This window comes from Onychomys torridus, chromosome 1 (genome assembly GCF_903995425.1).
Source record: "Onychomys torridus chromosome 1, mOncTor1.1, whole genome shotgun sequence".
In the NCBI taxonomy this organism is placed as follows: domain Eukaryota; kingdom Metazoa; phylum Chordata; class Mammalia; order Rodentia; family Cricetidae; genus Onychomys; species Onychomys torridus.
Window position 1 is genome coordinate 131,249,709 of NC_050443.1, and position 19,153 is coordinate 131,268,861.

At 39.2% G+C, this 19,153-nt stretch overlaps 1 protein-coding gene and 1 pseudogene across 1 annotated transcript in view; both read left to right on the forward strand.

The window, feature by feature from the left end:
• LOC118578614 (glycine N-acyltransferase) overlaps window positions 1–19,153 on the forward strand; it is a 54,173-nt gene that overhangs the window by 16,325 nt on the left and 18,695 nt on the right. The window lies entirely within an intron of this gene.
• On the forward strand, window positions 3,885–16,592 carry LOC118578622 (annotated as a pseudogene).

Consider the following 19,153-nt stretch of genomic DNA (forward strand, 5'->3'; position numbering starts at 1 on the left):
TCTGTGGCTTTACCTGCATCCCATTATATGTTGTTCCTTGGGCAGCTGGCTGGTGTCTCCTAATTCAGTCTTCCTCTCCCTAGACTTCTTGTCTGCTTATTCTGCCTATACTTCCTGCCTGGTTACAGGCCAATCAGCATTTTATTAAACCAGTGTACAAAAGCATTATCCCACAACATGCTTCCTTGCATGTGTGCATGTGTATACATACAACGCACACACACACATACACACACACACACCCCTACCAAAAGGTACCCATATATGCTTCGGGCATAGATTTGTTTTCATACACTCTTTATTTCTAGAATTGGGGATGCTATAAGAATGAAAGCAAAATCTTCAGAAATATATTTTTATTTGTGTTTTAATTTTACACATCAGCCATGGGTTCCCCTGTCCTCCCCCTTCCCGTCCCCGCCCCCACCTTCCCCACAGCCCCTCCCCTCCATTCCCATCTCCTCCAGGACCAAGACTCCCCTGGGGATTCCATTCAACCTGGTGGATTCAGTACAGGCAGGTCCAGTCCCCTCCTTCCAGGATGAGCAAAATGTCCCTGTGTAAGTCCAAGGTTCCAAACAGACAGCTCATACACTAAGGACAAGTCTGGGTCCCACTGCCTGGGTGCCTCCAACACAGTTAAAGCTATTCAATTGTCTCACTTATCCAGAGGGCCTGATCCAGTTAGGGGCTCCACAGCTTTTGGTTCATAATTCTTGTGTTTCTATTCGTTTGGCTATTTGTCCCTGTGCTTTTCCAATCTTGGTCTCAACAATTCACACTCTTACAGTCCCTCCTCTTTCTCTATAACTGGACTCCTGGAGCTCCACCGGGGGCCCAGCCGAGGATCTCTGCATCCACTTCCATCAGTTATTGGATGAGAATTCCAGCACGACCGTTAGGGTGTTTGGCTGTCTGATCACCAGACTAGGTCAGATCAGGCTTTCTCTCGACCATTGCCAGCAATCTACAGTGGATGTATCATTGTGGATTTCTGGGGACCTCTCGAGCACTCTGCCTATTCCTGTTCTCATGTGGTCTTCATTTATCATGGTCTGTTATTCCTTGTTCTCCCTTTCTGTTCTTGATCCAGCTGGGATCTCCTGCTCCCCTAAGCTCTCTGTCTCTTGAACCTTGCCCTTCATTACTCCCACTGTCATCCAGGTTGTTCATGTAGATTTCACCCATTTCTCTGTCATTGGGTGATCCCTGTGTCTTTCTTAGGGTCCTGTTTTCTAGGTAGCCTCCCTGGAGTTGTGAGTAGCAGTCTAGTCGTCTTTGTTTTACATCTAGTATCCTCCTATGAGTGAGTACATACCATGTTTGTCTTCCTGAGTCTGGGTTACCTCACACAGGATGATTTTTTTCTAGATCCATCCATTTGCCTGCAAACCTCATGGTGTCATAGTTTTTCTCTGCTGAGTAGTATTCCATTGTGTATATGTACCATATTTTCTTTATCCGTTCTTCAGTTGAAGGGCATCTAGGTTGTTTCCAGGTTCTGGCAATTACAAACAATGCTAAAGGACCTATATGACAAGAACTTTAAGTCCCTGAAAAAAGAAATTGAAGATGTCAGAAAATGGAAAGATCTCCCATGCTCATGGATAGGCAGGATTAATGTAGTAAAAATGGCGACCTTACCAAAAGCAATCTACATATTCAATGCAATCCCATCAAATTACCAACACAATTCTTCAAAGACCTGGAAAGAATAATACCCAAATTCATATAGAAAAACAAAAAACCCAGGATAGCCAAAAGAATCCTGTACAATAAAACAACCTCTGGAGGCATCATGATCCCCGACCTCAAGCTCTATTATAGAGCTATCGTTATTAAAACAGCTTGGTACTGGCATAAAAACCAACATGTGGACCAATGGAATCGAATTGAAGACCCTGACATTAACCCGCACACCTATGAACATATAATTTTTGAAAAAGAAGCCAAAAATGTACAATGGAAAAAAGAAAGCATCTTCAACAAATGGTGCTGGCATAACTGGATGTCAATGTGTAGAAGGCTGCAAATAGATCTATATCTGTCACCGTGCACAAAACTTAAGTCCACATAGATCAAAGACCTCAACATAAATCCAGTTACTCTGAACCTGATAGAAGAGAAAGCAGGAAGTAGTCTTGAACACATTGGCACTGGAGATCACTTTCTAAATATAACTCCAGTAGCACAGACACTGAGAGAAACAATCAATCAATGGGACCTGTTGATACTGAGAAGCTTTTGTAGAGCAAAGGACATGGTCAACAAGACAAAGGGACAGCCTACAGAATGGGAAAAGGTCTTCACCACCCCCACATCTGACAGAGGGCTGATGTCTAGAAAATATAAAGAACTCAAGAAATTAGACATCAAAATGCCCAACAGTCCAATTAAGAAATGGGCTATAGAACTAAACAGAGAATGCTCAACAGAGGAAGTTCAAATGGCTGAAAAACATTTAAGGAATTGCTCAACATCCCTAATTATCCAGGAAATGCAAATCAAAACAATTCTGAGATACCACCTAACTCCTGTCAGAATGGCTAAGATCAAATACACAGAAGACAGCTTATGCTGGAGAGGATGTGGAGCAAAGGGAACTCTCCTCCATTGCTGGTGGGAATGCAATCTTGTACAGCCACTTATATGGTGCTTCCTTAGAAAATTGGGAATCCATCTCCCCCAAGACCCAGCTGTAGCACTCTTGGGCATATACCCAAGGAATGCTCAATCATACCACAAGGGCATTTGCTCAGCTATGTTAATATCAGAAATATTTTTAAAGATTGAAAAGTGATGTTCATGATCGTTTCACAAGGAAGCACCTATCTCTCCTTCCATATAGTGAAAAGTTTAGCATAGGAGGCACCCATGAAACAGTAGGAATACAGCTCAAGTAATGAACTAGAACTGCTCATTGTGTCTTCATGCTATCTAGCTCTTCACCTTTCTTTTTGAAGTTTTTGAAAATTGCTCATGTGAGCACTATATTTACATCATCATTTCCTCTCTCTCTTCTTCCCCCAACTCCTGTGCCCCATCACAACTCTTTATAAAGTCATGTACTTTTACTCTTTAATTATTGTTACATGTACATACACACACACACACACACACACACACATACACACACACACACACAGAAATTTATAAATTACAACTTGTTGAGTTTATTTAGTGCTGTCCATGTCTGTTTGGGGCTGAGCTCTTGGGATTGGGTAACCTATCAGGAATCTCATTACTGGGGAAGACTGATTCCTCCTCTCTTTGCAGCCATTGATCATCTGTAGAGCTTCATCTAGGGGAGAAGCCTTGTGAGAATTCCCCTATCCACATTGGCATGTCAGTTGACATTGCCATTTTTTCAGGTCTTATTTTAGTAACCATATTGTTGAGATTTCCTGGGTACAGCTTCCATGTCATACATTGTCTTAGTCAGTGTATTATTGCTGTGAAGAGACACCATAATCACAGCAACTCTTATAAAGGAAAACATTTAATTGGGTCTTGCCTACAGTTTCAGAGATTTAGTCCATTGTGATCACAGTGGGGAACCCTATTCAAGGAGACATGATGCTGGAGAAGCAGTTGAGAGTTCTACAACCTGACCCACAGACAGCAGGAAGAGGAAGAGCAAGCCACTGGGTGTGGCTTAGGCTTCTGAAACTTCAAAGCCCACTTCCAGTAGCACACTTCCTACAAGGCCACACCTCCTAATCCTTCTAAGTAGTGCCACTGCCTGATGACTAAGAATTCAAATATATGAGCCTGTGCTGGCCATTCTCATTCAAACCACCACACATATAGAAGACACCATCTCATAGTGGATGTCTTTGACATTTATTTCTTAATCCTTTCTTTAGGATAAGGTAGCTGCCAAGATGCTCCATTTGTGAAGCCCACAGATGCTGCAGATGTTGGAAAAGTCCTTAAAGAAACACCTTCCTGAGTCCTTAAAGGTGAACATGGAACATTCTTGTGGAAAAGGGACTATTAAATGTCTAGGGAAAAGGTGGTAAAGAGAAGGAACATTTACTGAGCTGTGCTCTGGGTCAGGTATTCTCTTTGTGGCTTAACTTTTAGTTGATATCACCCTGAGGTGAGGGAGGCATACTGTACACATTTAACTGAAGAGAAAATGAAAACCCTGTTAGACCACACCATAGTGAGTGGCAAGGTGAAGATTTCCTCTAGGTGATCTTTGGTGACTCAGGGACATTCCCTTGTGCTCACACAGGAATTGTTTATATAACACTGGGTGTTTCCCAGAGTTGCAGGTTGACAAAATATTAATGTTTAATATTTTTCTAACTGTGACATCGAGAAGAAGCTAGCCATGTGATTCTTTCTCAAAACTAATAATAAATCAGTTCCTGATTTACCAATTCCCAAAGAATTACATGTAATTTTGGGTAAGCAAGAAATTATGTTTTTTAGAAATGGGTCAATACCTTTGTATATGATAGCTTTCCCAATAATTTTATATATATTATAAATGGACTAGCATATTACTAAGAATAAGGAATATCTTTGTATTATGGTGTATTATGGTTAATTTATCAAGAGGACATAAAACCCACTGGGATTTATACTCATAGCAATGAAGGATCAGAATGAGAGCAGAGTTGGTAGAACTAAGAGGAAAATAAACTCACAAGTATAATTAAGGTTAATACTCTTCTTTCCTTCATGTACAGAGGTGGTAGAAAGCATGGAGAGAATGGAGAGAATACCTGAGAAACATTAGGAGCTCACTGAATTAACTACCACTTAAAGAATATTTTAACTATAGCAGAATCCACATTCTGTTCAAGTGTTCATAGGACATTTTCCAAGACAGAGTATATGTAAAATTCTAATATATATAAACAATATATTAGAATATACATTAGAATTTAAATATTGAAATAATATTCAATGTCCAGAAAAGTACATGTTAAATTATATTAAATGTAAATTACATTAAAATCACATTAAATATCTTAAAAGTACATAAGTAATGTTCTTAAAAGTAATGGAATTTGGGGTCGGGGAGATGGCTCAATGGTAAAAGTGTTTGTTTTACATGTGTAAGAACCTATGCAGGGAATACTTCTAAATTCATTTTACAGGGTCAGAGTTACCCTGGTAACAAAACCAAAACTATATATCAATAGAAAACTATAGAACTATATTCATCATTAACATAAACACAAAAATACTACCAAGACAGCAAGATATATTTAAACAATAGATTTGATTCCATGCTCAATCAATAAAAATCACCATATCAATTCATGATTGAATATAAGTCATATGATCCTTTTTTGTTTGTTTTCTTTCTTTTTTGTTTTGTTTTGTTTTTCGAGACAGGGTTTCTCTGTGTAGCTTTGCACCTTTCCTGGAACTCACTCTATAGCCCAGGCTAGCCTCAAACTCAGAGATCCATTTGGCTCTGCCTCCTGAGTGCTGGGTTTAAAGGCATGTGCCACCACCGCCCGGTGTTTTGTTTATTTTCTAAGACAGAATCTCTCTGCTTTAGTTTCTAAGATCCTGAAATTACTGGTGTAAACCACCATGATTGACTTTCTATTCTTTGTTTTTTGAGACAAGAGCTCACTAAGTAGTCTAAACTGCCCTTTAACTCATCATCATCCTGCCTCAATTCCCTGAGTACCTACCTACATTACAGGTGTACACCACCACACCTAACTTGATCTTTATTAATAGGTACAGAAAAATATATGACAAAATCTAATAGTCTTGATAAATATGAAACTCATAAAACTAGGAAAAAAGAATTTGTTCAACTTGACAAAAAGCTTGTAGTCATAATGTACAATTAAGATCTTTCTATATAGCAAAGAAATGGAATATTTTGCTTAAGATGGATAATTAAGTACTTTACCTAATCCTATTTAATGAAACATTGGTGACCTAACTAATATATAATTCAAGAAAAATAAATTAAAGTAATACATATGGTGGTGGGTGGGGGGGATAAAATGTAGTATGCTCTCAGAGGTCACAATTGCCTAAAGAGCCCACAAAACAATCTTCTGGACATAAGTTTAACAGGTTAAAGGATTCAAGATCAATATTTAAGTAGCACAACTCAATTCTATTTGTATACATTAGCAATTAATGAATGATCGGAATCAAAAATTTAAAATAGTTGCCATTTACAATAGCACAAACAAACAAACATCCCCACCAAACAGTAGGTAGAGACTCCTGTTGGTTTATATTTTCTTTTCTTAACCACTGGTATATCTGGGTTCTTCTGGAAAACAGGGAGAAAATGTATTTAGTACTGTTATTACATTGATTGGGAGGACAAGAATCATGAACAGTTTGATATTCTATTAACTTGCCTAGATGCTCTGACAACCTGTATAGCCGTCATTCATAGACTAAGCCACATGAGTTTCCAGTAATTCTATGTTACTGCTCCTCTGATGAGACAAGGAAGGTGTCTGTCAAAATGGCAAAGTCCATGGTCCGGTTTAAAATTCTTTGATCAAAAAATTCATTGGCCAATGTTGCAGAAGTTAAATAATACCACGTACTGGTGTGTTTGCATACAAAGTGAGTAGAGTCAAGAAGTCAATATTTTTGTAGTCATTTCCCATCAATATTCTTTGAAGTCTCAAGTAGCAGAATGATGTGTGTATTGTAGCTAGAAACAGTCTCTTTCTCTAAACTGTGAATGTTGAATAGTTTATCACACATGTCAAGTGTAATTGATCCCAAATATTAACTGTTAGGCAGATATTAAGCATTATTATGTAAATTTATATTTTTGACATGGAAATATGTCTTTGTACAATATATGTGAAATTCATATACATTGGAAATTCCATTGTTTATAAAATTATATGGGCATATATTTATATGGCAGAAAATAGAAACATATAGGACAAACTTCTATGATGTGAGACTGAGTGATTAATAATCTACTATATCTGCATATTTAACTATTATAATAGTTTCATGATTTTGTTTAAGAATCTATCTACTTGGAGTAATAACATATTACTTTAAGATTGTGCAAGATATCATATGATTTACAATACTAATTTCATGGGACTCAACATCATTCTGGCAACAAAATCAAGGCTTTTTACTGTACCTATGAACAGTTGACTGCTCAATTTGTTGAAATTTTTAGGTTTATGGGACTGTCTTCCATATGAACCAGGGAAACCCATTCAAACTCAAAGCTCTGGTGGACAAGTGGCCTGATTTTAATACAGTGATTTTCCATCCTCAGAAGCAGGCAAGTTATATCGTGGAGTGAATATAACTGTAAGTTTGCCATTGCTGTGTGTCTAACATGAACCTGGAAATATGTAGGCTCTAGGGAAACAGCGATAGACCCTGATGATGCCAGGGTCACTGTTCTGGATGGAAACAAGATAAGCACATGGAGTCTAAACTGATGAGATAAGAGATAAAGAAAAGAACATGGGATCAAAATCAGAAAAGAAGAAATAAATAACAAGATGTAAGCAATACACTCTTATTTTATAGTAACTTTAAATGTAAATGGATTAAATTTCTCAGTCTAAAGATGAAGAGTAGATAAATGGTTTTTAAAAAGCAAAAAACACAAGACATAGTACCAAATGGTTTAATACTGAGTACTACAGACAGTCCAAGAAGGATCAGAACTAGTACTCATTTTTCTGTTTTGTTTTGTTAATGTTTGTCAGATAGCTTTGAGCCTTCTAGCCCAGTGTGGCCTGGAATTTATTCTGTATTCCAGGCTGTTCCAAATTCTTGATCCTCCTCCATCAGCCTCCCAAGTTCTGGGATTACAGGCATGCATTACCATGCCTAGATTATTACTGCTTATTACAAAATATAGACCTAGAAGAATTCTTCTGTGTATATTTTATGAGGCCACTATCACCTTCATACTAATCCATAGAAGATAAGATAACTGCTGGCAATTTCCATTAATGAATATTAATGGAATATTAGATAAAATATTAGAAAGCAAGTTCAATGACATCAAAAGAATTATCCTCCATGGTTAAGTGAATGACACACTATCATGTAAGGCTGGCTTAGTACATGCAAACCAGCAGTTGTGGTCCTTCAAAGCATCACATGGCCATATCAGTAGAAGAGAAAAAAAATATTTGAAAGAATTTAATACTCAGTCAGACTAATGGGAAAGCTGATATATGTATAAAATTAATTATTATTAGCAATAAAAGAAAGATATCCTATAGTCTTCTAAAATATAGATTAACCTGGAAGATACTGTGGTAAGTGAAATAGACAGTCACAAAAATAATTATACTCTTACTTACATGTGAATTAAACATTTTTCTATATATCTGAAAAAGTTTTTTTTTTGTGTGTGTGTATCTTAACAAAACCAAAAACTATGTAACTGATGGTGATGACCAAGGATGCTTAAAGCATCGAAGAAACAGATATGTGGACTAAAGAAGCCCAAAGATCTAATGTGCAACATGCAATTTTACTCTATTTACTGCTAAATTAGTGAAGTTCTTGCTACTTTTCCAAAGAAAGAATAGTAGTTATGTGAGACAACAGGTCTGCTAATTGGCTTCAGTATACTAAACATTATTATTATTATTATTATTATTATTATTATTATTATTATTATATTATTATTATTAATGTGTGTTTCGTAATATTACATGTACCTTAAACATACACAATAGCATTTATTAAAAAACCCACCAAACAACCTACAATATAAACTAAATTTTAATTTACTTAAAATCTAAAAACCATGAATCATTGCTGTGGATATCGCTCTGTGTAAATAAAATGCTGATATACTAGTAGCCAGGCAGAAAGTATAGGCAGGACAAGCAGAGAAGAGAATGTGGGGAACAGGAAGGTCGGGGGAGAGAGCTGCCAGCCACCTCCATGACAACATGTAAGGTACAGGTAAGCCACAAGCCACGTGGCAAAGTATAGATTAATAGAAATGGGCTGAATGTAAGAGTAAGAGCTAGACAATGGCAGGCCTGAGCTAATGGCCAAGCAGTTTAAATAATATAAGCGTCTGTGTGTTCATTTTATAAGTGGGCTGTCAAACTGACAGGGCTTGGTGGGACCTGGAGAAAACTCTGAAGCTACAAATCACATTTTTTAAATGTGTTGATAAGATTGTCAGTTGTAGTTTTGTCTAGCTGCAAGGGCATTTCTGTGCAATGTTTCTGGCTAGACTGCCCTAGCTGAATATTTGTTCTTCAGTCCTTCCCTTTATCTTAAAAAAAAAAAACCCAGCTGTCATTTATTAACTTTGATAAGAGCTTTCTGAACAAATTACATTGTGATTTTGCCAGAAATACAGGTCTTTTCTAAAGAATGGTGCTTTGTGCTTTACAGTTTAAAGACATTGTGTTTTGTTTTTGTATGGCTTTATTGTGTATATATTAAAATTCAAATACAAGTTCATCTTGTCAATTTCAATATTGTTGTGCTAAAAATGTGTCTATGGGCTGAAGAGACCATTTGCTGTGCAAGTTTGAGGACTTGGGTTCAAATGCCTCGACACCCCATAAAGCTCTATATGGCAGTGCATGTGTGTAAACCCTGCATTCTCACAGAGAGGTGAGACTTGGGAGACAGGAGAGTTCCTGGAAGTTTGACAGGCAGCTAGATTTGTGTTGGCATCAGCAAACAAGAGTCCCTGTCTCAAACAAGATGGAAGGTGAAGACTGGCACTTATAGAAGCTCTCTGACCTCCATGCATCCCTACCCCACATCCCTGTACAAACACTGTGCACACAGAGAGAGAGAAAGCACACATCTGTTTGGAGGCTGTTTGGAACAAGAAGATTTACTCTTCTAAGGCCTTTGACAGTATCACTTTTCAGTATTACTAGCTCAGGGAAGAATGTTTCATAAACCATCTTTAGTTGATTTTGAATTGTAATGGGTATATAAAACTTAATAAAGTTCAATAAAATTTTTTCCATAGAGTGGAATTTTTTACTTGGTTTCATGATGTTAATAATTGAAAGTGCTGTTATGTTAATAATTAAGAATGATTCATAAACCATCTTTAGTTGATTGTGAATTGTAATGAATATATAAAATTTAATAAGGTTTAATAAAATTTTTCCCCATAGAGTGGAGTTTTTTACTTGATTTCATGATGTTAATAATTAAGAAATGCTGCTGACATTTGAGGAAAACATCTCTGTGTAAGTTCAACAAATAAGTTTGAAAATTCCAGCAAGGATGGGAAAGGAGTTCCTGAACCCCCAGCCCTGGTTGAAGGTGGTAGCTGCTGAGGAAAGGAGAGCCACTTCTCTTTGGGCAGTGGCCACTGGCAGGTTGACCATATTCTGATGGGAGACCCCAAATACATACACATCTGGATGGCATTGACTGAACTCAGTGGTTGTTTTTAAAAAATGAGGAAGTGAAATTGGAGAGGAGATACATTGGGAGAGGTCTTGAGGAGTTGGAGGGAGGGAGTGGGGTGAATGTGACTAAATGTATTGTATATATCTATGAAATTTTCAAACAATAAACTTAAAAAATAATAGGAAAAAGTGTAATGAAATTCTAAAAAAAATACTGAAATTACATGGAGTAGTCAATTGTATTTACTCTGTGTTGCCCAACCAAATAGGATATGGCAGATGACCTTGATGCCTATACCAACACTTACCAGAGCTATTCTAAGAATCCTAAGAACTGTTTGTAATTCCTTGGCATACAAGAGGTCATCAACTGGAAACAACATCTGCAGTTCCAAAGTAAGGGGACAAGAACATGTGCTGTGTGCTGGGACCTCCTGCATGCACATCTGTAGGATCACTTTCCACCCTGGGCACCTCACCCTGCAACCTTTTTTTTCTTTCTGTAATCTTCAGAATCCCAACATAATGCATGTTTTTTGGTCTGGCTTCCACTACCTCTATGGTGGAACCAGTTTCAAATATTACAGGCTATGGTGTTAATAGATGAAGCAGTTGAGTAGGTAGGTTTTGGTTAGCTGAATGTATTTTGAAGACATATTTAGGAGCCCTCAGAACAACTAGATGGGAGACAGAGCTTGGCCTCTGACCTTCTGCTCATGGAACAAGAATGACAGCTTGTGACACAGAGCACTTGCCAGGTCACCAAGATTTATATCTAGTGTGGTTGCAAACGTGCCCTCTGGAGTAAAGCCACAGAGAACTTCCCAGCTTCACCTCCAAGTTGTGATTCTTGAGCAGATGACTTTCCCATTAGTCAGTGTCCTCACGTGTAAAAATTCTGATACTAAAAGATACTAAAACATAGAATCAATGAGAGGAATAAATGAAGCTTAAGATTAATGCCTGAGCATAAAACAGGCTCGAACAAGATTGGCTATTATTTAAATATGCTCCTGTTCATACAGATGTAGTGAGGATTTTTAGTATTCTGCTGGACACGAGAGAAAATATGTCTGTGGAATAACTTATGGATGGACACAAAGGAGCCATACTTGAGGCGAGGTTTTCTGACTAAATTTTGTGTACAACTTTGGACTACTTCTTTGACCTAGACAGACAGTTACTTGTTCCCTGTTTAACTCTTTTCTAGGTTCATAGTCTAGCCTGAATGAAGCTATAATAAGCCTTTCAGCTGCTAAGCTGGTCAAAGTCAAGAGATCACAGTTCATTCTCTACATGGTGCCTCAGACAGCAAAGAAACTAGTTCCTTTCCTCATGGGCAATGCAGAGAACTTACATAACAAACCTGGCAGACCCTGGGCCATGTGAGTTGGATTGGTGATGCTCTGTTCTGCTCAGATCTCTTACTGATAATGTAGCTCCCTAACCTCTCTACAACACAGCACACTTCCAGGGCAATTGCTTCAAAAACATAACATGGACCGTGTGATCTATATCCTCAAATGTCACAATTTTTAAAATTATTTTCAGGGGTTTTATTTGTCTTTACTTGTGCATGTGAGTAGATGTGTTTGTAAGTATGTGTACACACATGTGGAGGTCAAAGGACAACTTCAGGTCCTGGTTCCCTTGGGCACCATCCATTTTCTGGTTTTATTTCTTTGCTTTTTGAGACAGGAACTCTCACTGGGATTTGTCTGATTAGGACAGGTTGTCTGGCCAGTCAGATCTAGGAATCCACCTGTCTCCAGCTCCCAAGAGCTATGATTACAACTTGTACTTCTATACCCAGTTTTAAACAAACATGGGATATGGGAATCAGACCAAGGACTTCATGTTTTCTGTGAAGTAAGCACTTGATGGACTGACTGTTCCATGAACTATTCCCTAATCCTGTCACCAATTAATTCTCAGCACATTTTGAATGAAGTTGCAACTCACTTTTGTCCCCATAAGACATGTGTGTACTCATCCAGTGTTGGACATCGTCTTGTCCCTGTTTCCATCCCACCAGCAGCTCCGTCCTTCTGCTACTTGATTTTCATATGCTCACATATGCCTCTAGGACATGGCATTGGCTTTTTGCTTGCCTGAAATGTCCTTCCTTCAAATCTGCACACATTCCCCCACCTCTCTCTTTGCTAGTTTCTCACAGTCTCATTTTGTTGATACTTATTTTCAGAGCATCTGGTCAAAAGCCACTTACAATTATTATGAAAATTTATTTTTATTTCCTTTATTATGTTTTCATTAGCTGAAATCAGCTTATTTATTTAAAAAAACCATATATCTACCTATGTGTTGCTAGAAGCCTGCCAGAATATTTAGATTAACTTAGGGGTAAGAATATTGAGTAAGTGAGATGTCTTAGTGGATAAAGGCACTTGGGGCAAAGCTAATAACCTGAGTTCAGTCCTCGAGACCCACATGGTGGAAGGAGAGAACTTGCTCTCACAGATTGTCCTCTGACCTCTACACGTCTCCAACAATCAATAAATAAATGTAAAAAAGAGCAAGAATTCTTTTTGTGTTGTTGAGAGAGAGAGAGAGAGAGAGAGAGAGAGAGAGAAAGAGATCCTCAATAGGCAGAATGGTATCCAACATATAGTAAGTTCTGGTTTTGGAAATGAAAATATACTTACATCATTTCCCCCTTTTCATCCTATGCCTCCCTTGATCCTTTTCAAACTTATGGACTCTTTATTGTTACACATGCATGTATGTTCACATACAAACATACAACATGCTCAGTCTGTTTAGTGTTGCTTGTAGGTATAAGATTTCATGGCTGACTAATTGGTTGGAAAACCAATGAAAAGGCTCATCGCTGGGGAAGGCGCTTTCTCCTGCTCTCAGAATTTGTTAGTTTCCTATAGTTCTTTAGAGGTATGGCCCAATGAGATTATTTTCCCCCTTCCATGTTATCATGTCAGTTGATGTTTGTTCTGAATAAATATGTGTTTAATCAATCAACTTCACAGAGGAAATGTTTTCCAATTGAGATCATTTAGGCAAATCTGTGGTAATATTTTATTTGTGCTGAAATGTGGTGATACTTCATTTGTGCTTTGATAAATAAAGCTTGCCTGGAGAATCAGAGGAAAAAGCCATTATAAGTAAACAAAGAAGTCAAACAGTGATAACACACACCCATAATCCTATCACTTCACTGGCAGGATGTCTGTGTGTTCAAGGCCACACTAGGGAACAGAGCCAAGTGTGGTGACAAAAGCCTTTAATCCCAGTACCAAACATAGAAACCTGGAGGTCTGTACAGACAGAAAGTGGCAGAGCTATGTAGGAAGAGGAAGTGAGGTAGCTGAGCTAAGATAGCCAATGAGAGGGCAGAAAAGCAAGGCATATAAAGACAGGAAGTCGAGCCATTTGGAAGCTGCAGAGTTGGTGAGGTAAGGTTGGCTGATGGCTTTTCCTATTTCCCTGATCTAAGGCTTTCATCCCTATATTTGGCTCTGTCTTATTTATTTAATAAGATCACCAGTTATATATTTTCCTCTAATGACTTCCAGGGTTGCACAGAGCATCACTGAAAACTGATGGGAACTTGATGTGCAGATGTTCAATTCCATGGGCCCTCTGGTTCAGTGTGCCTGGAAGAACTTTGCTCACAATGTAAAGGGCATTAGAACTTAGAGAGCACCTCCTCCCCCAGAGTAGCACTGGGTCTACTTGTCAGGGGACAGTCAGGACAGGAGGGTATTTTTAATATTTAAAAAATTTTTATTCATTTTACATACCAACTACAGATCCGCCTCTCATCCCTGCTCCTGCTCGCCCTCCCCTCCTTTCCCCCAATCTACCCGTTATTCCCTCCTCCCAAAGGGTAAGTCCTCCTATGGGAGGACAGCAAAGCCTGGTACATTCAGTTGAGGTAGGACAAAGCCCCTCCTCCCTGTATCAAAGGTCTGTTTGAATTGGAGTTTTCTTTCTTTTTTTAATTTTTTTATTCATTTTACATGCCAACCACAGATCCCCCTCTCATCCCTCCTCTCACTACTCCCGCCTTCCCCCCCCTGTGCTGCCCCCTCCCCCGTCCTCCAACAGGGTAAGTTCTCCCATTGGGGGACAGCTAAGCCTGGTACATTCAGTTGAAGCAGGACCAAGCCTCTCCCCACTCTATCAGGGGTGAGCAATGGGATCCAGAAAGCCGGCTCATGCACCAGGGAAAGATCCTGATCACACTGCCAAGGGCCCCTCAAACAGACCCAGCTACACAACTGTCTCCCATATGCAGAGGGTCTAATCTAGTCCCATGCAGGTTCCACAGCTGTCGGTCTAAAGTTTGTGAGTTCCTTTGAGCTTGGTTCACTTATCTCTGTAGATTTCTCCACCATGATCTTGACCCCCCTTGCTCATGTAATCCCTTTTCCTTCTCTTCGACTGGACTCTCAGAGCTCTGCCTGGTGCATGGGTGTGGATCTCTGCATCTGCTTCCATCAGTTACTGGATGAAGGCTCTAGGATGACAATTAGGGTATTCATCAATCTGATCACCAGGGTAGGCCAGTTCAGGTACACTCAGCACTGTTGCTAGTAGTCTAAACTGGGGTTGTCCTTGTGGATTCCTGAAAATTTCCCTAGCACCAGGTTTCTCCCTTACCCCATAAAGTCTCCCTCTATCAAGATATCTCTTTCATTGCTCTCCCACTCCATCCCTCCCCCAGCTCAACCATCCCATTCCCTCATGTTCTCATCCCCCATGCCCTACCTTTATTGCCCCCCTCATCGCCAGTTTACTCATCCAGATCTCCTCTGTTTCCCCACCCCAAGGTGATCTGAACATCCCTCTTAGGGTCTCAGGAGACTTTTTTTTATGGTTCACGGCAGAGAATCGGCTCTGATAGTGGAGTGGCTTGTTCACCATGAGGATGATGAAGGGCAGAGTTGTGACCAGAGTCTGGATCCTCTGGTCATGCATGCTGAGAGGAATTTTTACCTCCTTGCAGGAGTCTTCACAATTTAGTTTCCATAGAAGGAGCTATCTACACGCCATGCTGTTTACCCTTTGAACTTCCACTTTACCTTGTATTCAATATGGCAGCCAAAGACTCTCAGATACCAGCATTGAAGATTTCATGATATGAGGGTTGGGAAGAAGGATTAGTCTATAAAGCACCTCCCATGCAAGCCTGAAGACTTGAGTTAATATCCCTAGAATATCCATATGTGATAGTGTGCCTGTTATCCTGATGCTGATGTAGTAGAATCAAGAAGATCACAGGGGATCACTGGACAGCTAGTGAATGTGTGAACTGCAGGGTCAGTGAGCGAGAGTGAGAAAGACTGAGAAAAGTACCCAACATCACACACACACACACACACACACACACACACACACACACACACACACACACGATTCCATGCTTCTAAAGTTGTGTTTTACTCCTTGTGAGCATGTGCTTTTGAGTACTTATTCTTTATTTGTCCATTTTCTTATCTATATGATGTCACATGCTCTATTTCCTTTTGGGAGGTGGGTCACAGCAATGTCAAGAACAGCACTGAGTTTTTGTGAAGATTTAACTGCTTCTGTTGCACAGTCCTGGGCTTTTGTAAGACAAAATCTCTTATAATATTAATTTCTGTATTCCGATAGAATGGTTATTAACTCATCCCTTCTGAAGAGGACAACATGGGAACAGATGGGCATTAACTTAAATTAGTTGCCTACTGTCACATGGCTAACCAGACACTGCCAAGCTGATGCACGCCATCATTGCAGTCCTCATACCTCACAGTAGGGTTTTGTGGGGAGGGACAATTATTTCACTGTGCATGATATTTAGGGCTGCTCTTTTTTTTTTTTTTTTTTTTTCTCAACAGCAACCAAGAGATGTTTAAACTCTCATCACTAGATGTTACCCATGCTGCTTTGGTGGATAAATTCTGGCATTTTGGTGGCAATGAGAGGAGCCAGAGATTCATTGAGCGCTGTATCCAGATCTTTCCTAGTTCATGTCTTCTGGGTCCTGAAGGAACCACTGTGTCTTGGGCTCTGATGGACCAAACTGGAGAAATGCGAATGGCAGGCACTGTGCCTGATTACTGGGCACAAGGTCTCATTTCCCACATCATTCATACTCAGACTTTGGTTATGGATTAACTTGGCTACCCTGTGTATAATCATACAGACAGAGCCAACAAAATTATACAGAAAATGAGTCAGATTCTGCAACATGTCCCTATGCCCTGTGACTGGAATCAGTGAAATTGTGTACCTCTGTAACTCTGGTGCTGAACACGTGGCTATGATGGGTAGGTCGTAATAAGCTGGAGGATGGTGGACATAGATCAAATTGTAAGGAACAAAAAAAGGAATGGGCATTGCTTGGGCTCTGGGGAAGCAGTGTGAATGGCCAACAGTATACCACAGTCCCTGCCCTCATATTACCTTTCAGATAGAGCAGATGTAGCATGGCCAGACCTGACCACTGAGCTACTGGCTTTGGTCAGTTTTCTACACTCTGGATGTCAGTGACCTTCTATTCAGCTGCACATTACTATCCTCATGTGGCTTGTTGCCACAGATGTGTCAGGATATGGTGCTGACTTGTGAATAGTGTATGCTTTTCTCTCTCACTCTTTCCTTTGTTTAGGAGCTAGAGTACGCCTCATCAACAGGTACTTTGAAATGATTGCTTCACTGGTAGATCTTTGATTTCTATTTAATAACCATACTAAATATTGCATGAATAAATATCTGATAGCAGTTGGATATGGTATCTGGAAGACAAATTTTTAAGAAAATTTAAATGTGTACAACCTGAGGCTTTGGGAAAAATAGATAATAAAAATGTATTGTATAGTGAAACTAATTCACAAATCCATCACCTCATATATTTACCATATTTTGATTTGACATTGAGTAGCTAATCTCATTTAGTATGAATCTCATATACAGTTCAATGTTACTAAGATATTAATATTATAAGTAGATCTCTAGATTTTCCTAGTAACAAGTCAGAAATTTTGTAATCCTCTGATACCCATAATCTCTTTCTCACTTCATCCCTAACCTTGGTAACTTGCATTTTGTTTTCCATTTCTGTGCTTTTAAAAATTGTTTTAAATCTCATATATAAGTGAATTTATGTGTTAGTTTTTTTCTATCTAGCTTATCTCACCTGGTATATCACCCAAGTTCATTCACTTTATGGAAAGTGATAAGAACTTGTTCTTGTAAAGGACAATATTATTACATCGTGATATGCATTTTTCATTCTGGAGTTTCTTTATCCATTTGTATATCAGCAGACATTTAGGTATTTCCCTATCTTGGCAATTTATGATAATCCCACAAAGAATTTGTCTTTATGAAGTAAGGACAGTGGTCTTCATTGTACATATGTCCCAAAGAAGGATTTATAGATAACATAATTCTGTTTTTTAATTTCTTTTAAAGTATCCATACAATTTTTCATGATAGCTGTACTAATCAACAGTCCTACCTACCATGCAGAACAGTTACCCCTTCCCATATCATTGCCAACAGATTTTTTCCTTTGAGAATTGCATTCATATATACAATATATATTGACCATATCTGCCTCCACTGCCTCTACCCGCACCCCAACACATCTTCCTCCAAAGCATCAAAGACATTAAGAGACTTGTCCATGGGAAGAGGAGACTAGACACATTCCTTGTCTTTTGTCTAGCCACATGTTTAAGTAAGAGGGCTGAAGAAGACAGAAAAGGAGGGGTCTGCTTCTATAATTGGGGTGAGGGAGGACCCTACTCCTTTGTTGTAGTTGGCCTTTGTGATTTATGGGATCCGTGGGTTTACCCCATTGATGGTAACAAAACAATTCAGTGGAGCTTGCTTTGGAGAAAGTCAAGGTTAATTACAATGGCTTTAAATTACAAGTGATGGGAATGACAATGAATGTGCCAGGAAAATACAGAATCCCAAAAGAAGTCAGAGAAGAATATGTGTAGACTTGTACAGAGCCAGTCCATTGACTGAAGGAACACACAAGCTCTTTTGACTCTCGGTGTAGGTAATAGCTACTCATTTCTCTGGTTCTCTAGTTTGAGCATCTCTTCTTTTTTTTTTTCTTAAGAAAATTTTTTCATTCATTTTACACACCAATCAAAGATCCCCCTCTTCCCTCCTCCCCCCCAGTCTTTCCCTCCCAACTCACTCCCCCATACTCCCCACCACAAGAAAGCAAGGCCTCCCATAGGGAGGCACATTCAGTAGAGGCAAGCTCTTCCCCCTACCTCAAGGCTACAAGAGGTGTCCCATCATAGTTAGTGGGCTCCACAAAGAGATGGATTCTGTTCCTACTGCCGGTGGCCCCCCAAGCATCTCAAGCTACACAACTGTCTCGCCATGCAGAGGGCCTAGTCCAGTCCCATGTAGGCTCCACAGCCATTGATCCTGCTTTCATGAGTTCCCTCTAGTTTGGTTTGGTCGTTCCTGCAGGTTTCCCATCAAGATCCTGATGCACTTGTTGAGCATCTCTTCTTTCCTTAGCAGAACTCATGACTAGCTGGGAAAATAGTACTGATCCCAAGGAGAATGTCACACATCCTTCCATAGTTGTTTTACATAGTAAAGTTGGAGTGAAAATACCTTCTCAATGAGCCTTGTCTGTTTTTAGAAAGGTGGAGCAAATGTTAACATGTGTTGTCAATTTAGAAAGAAAAGCCTCTACCACCAAAAAAAAAAATGTAAATCAAAATTACATGAAAATCCTTTCTTACTCCAGTCAACATGGCTATCCTTAAGAACTCAAACAGAAAATGCTGGCAACAATGAAGCAG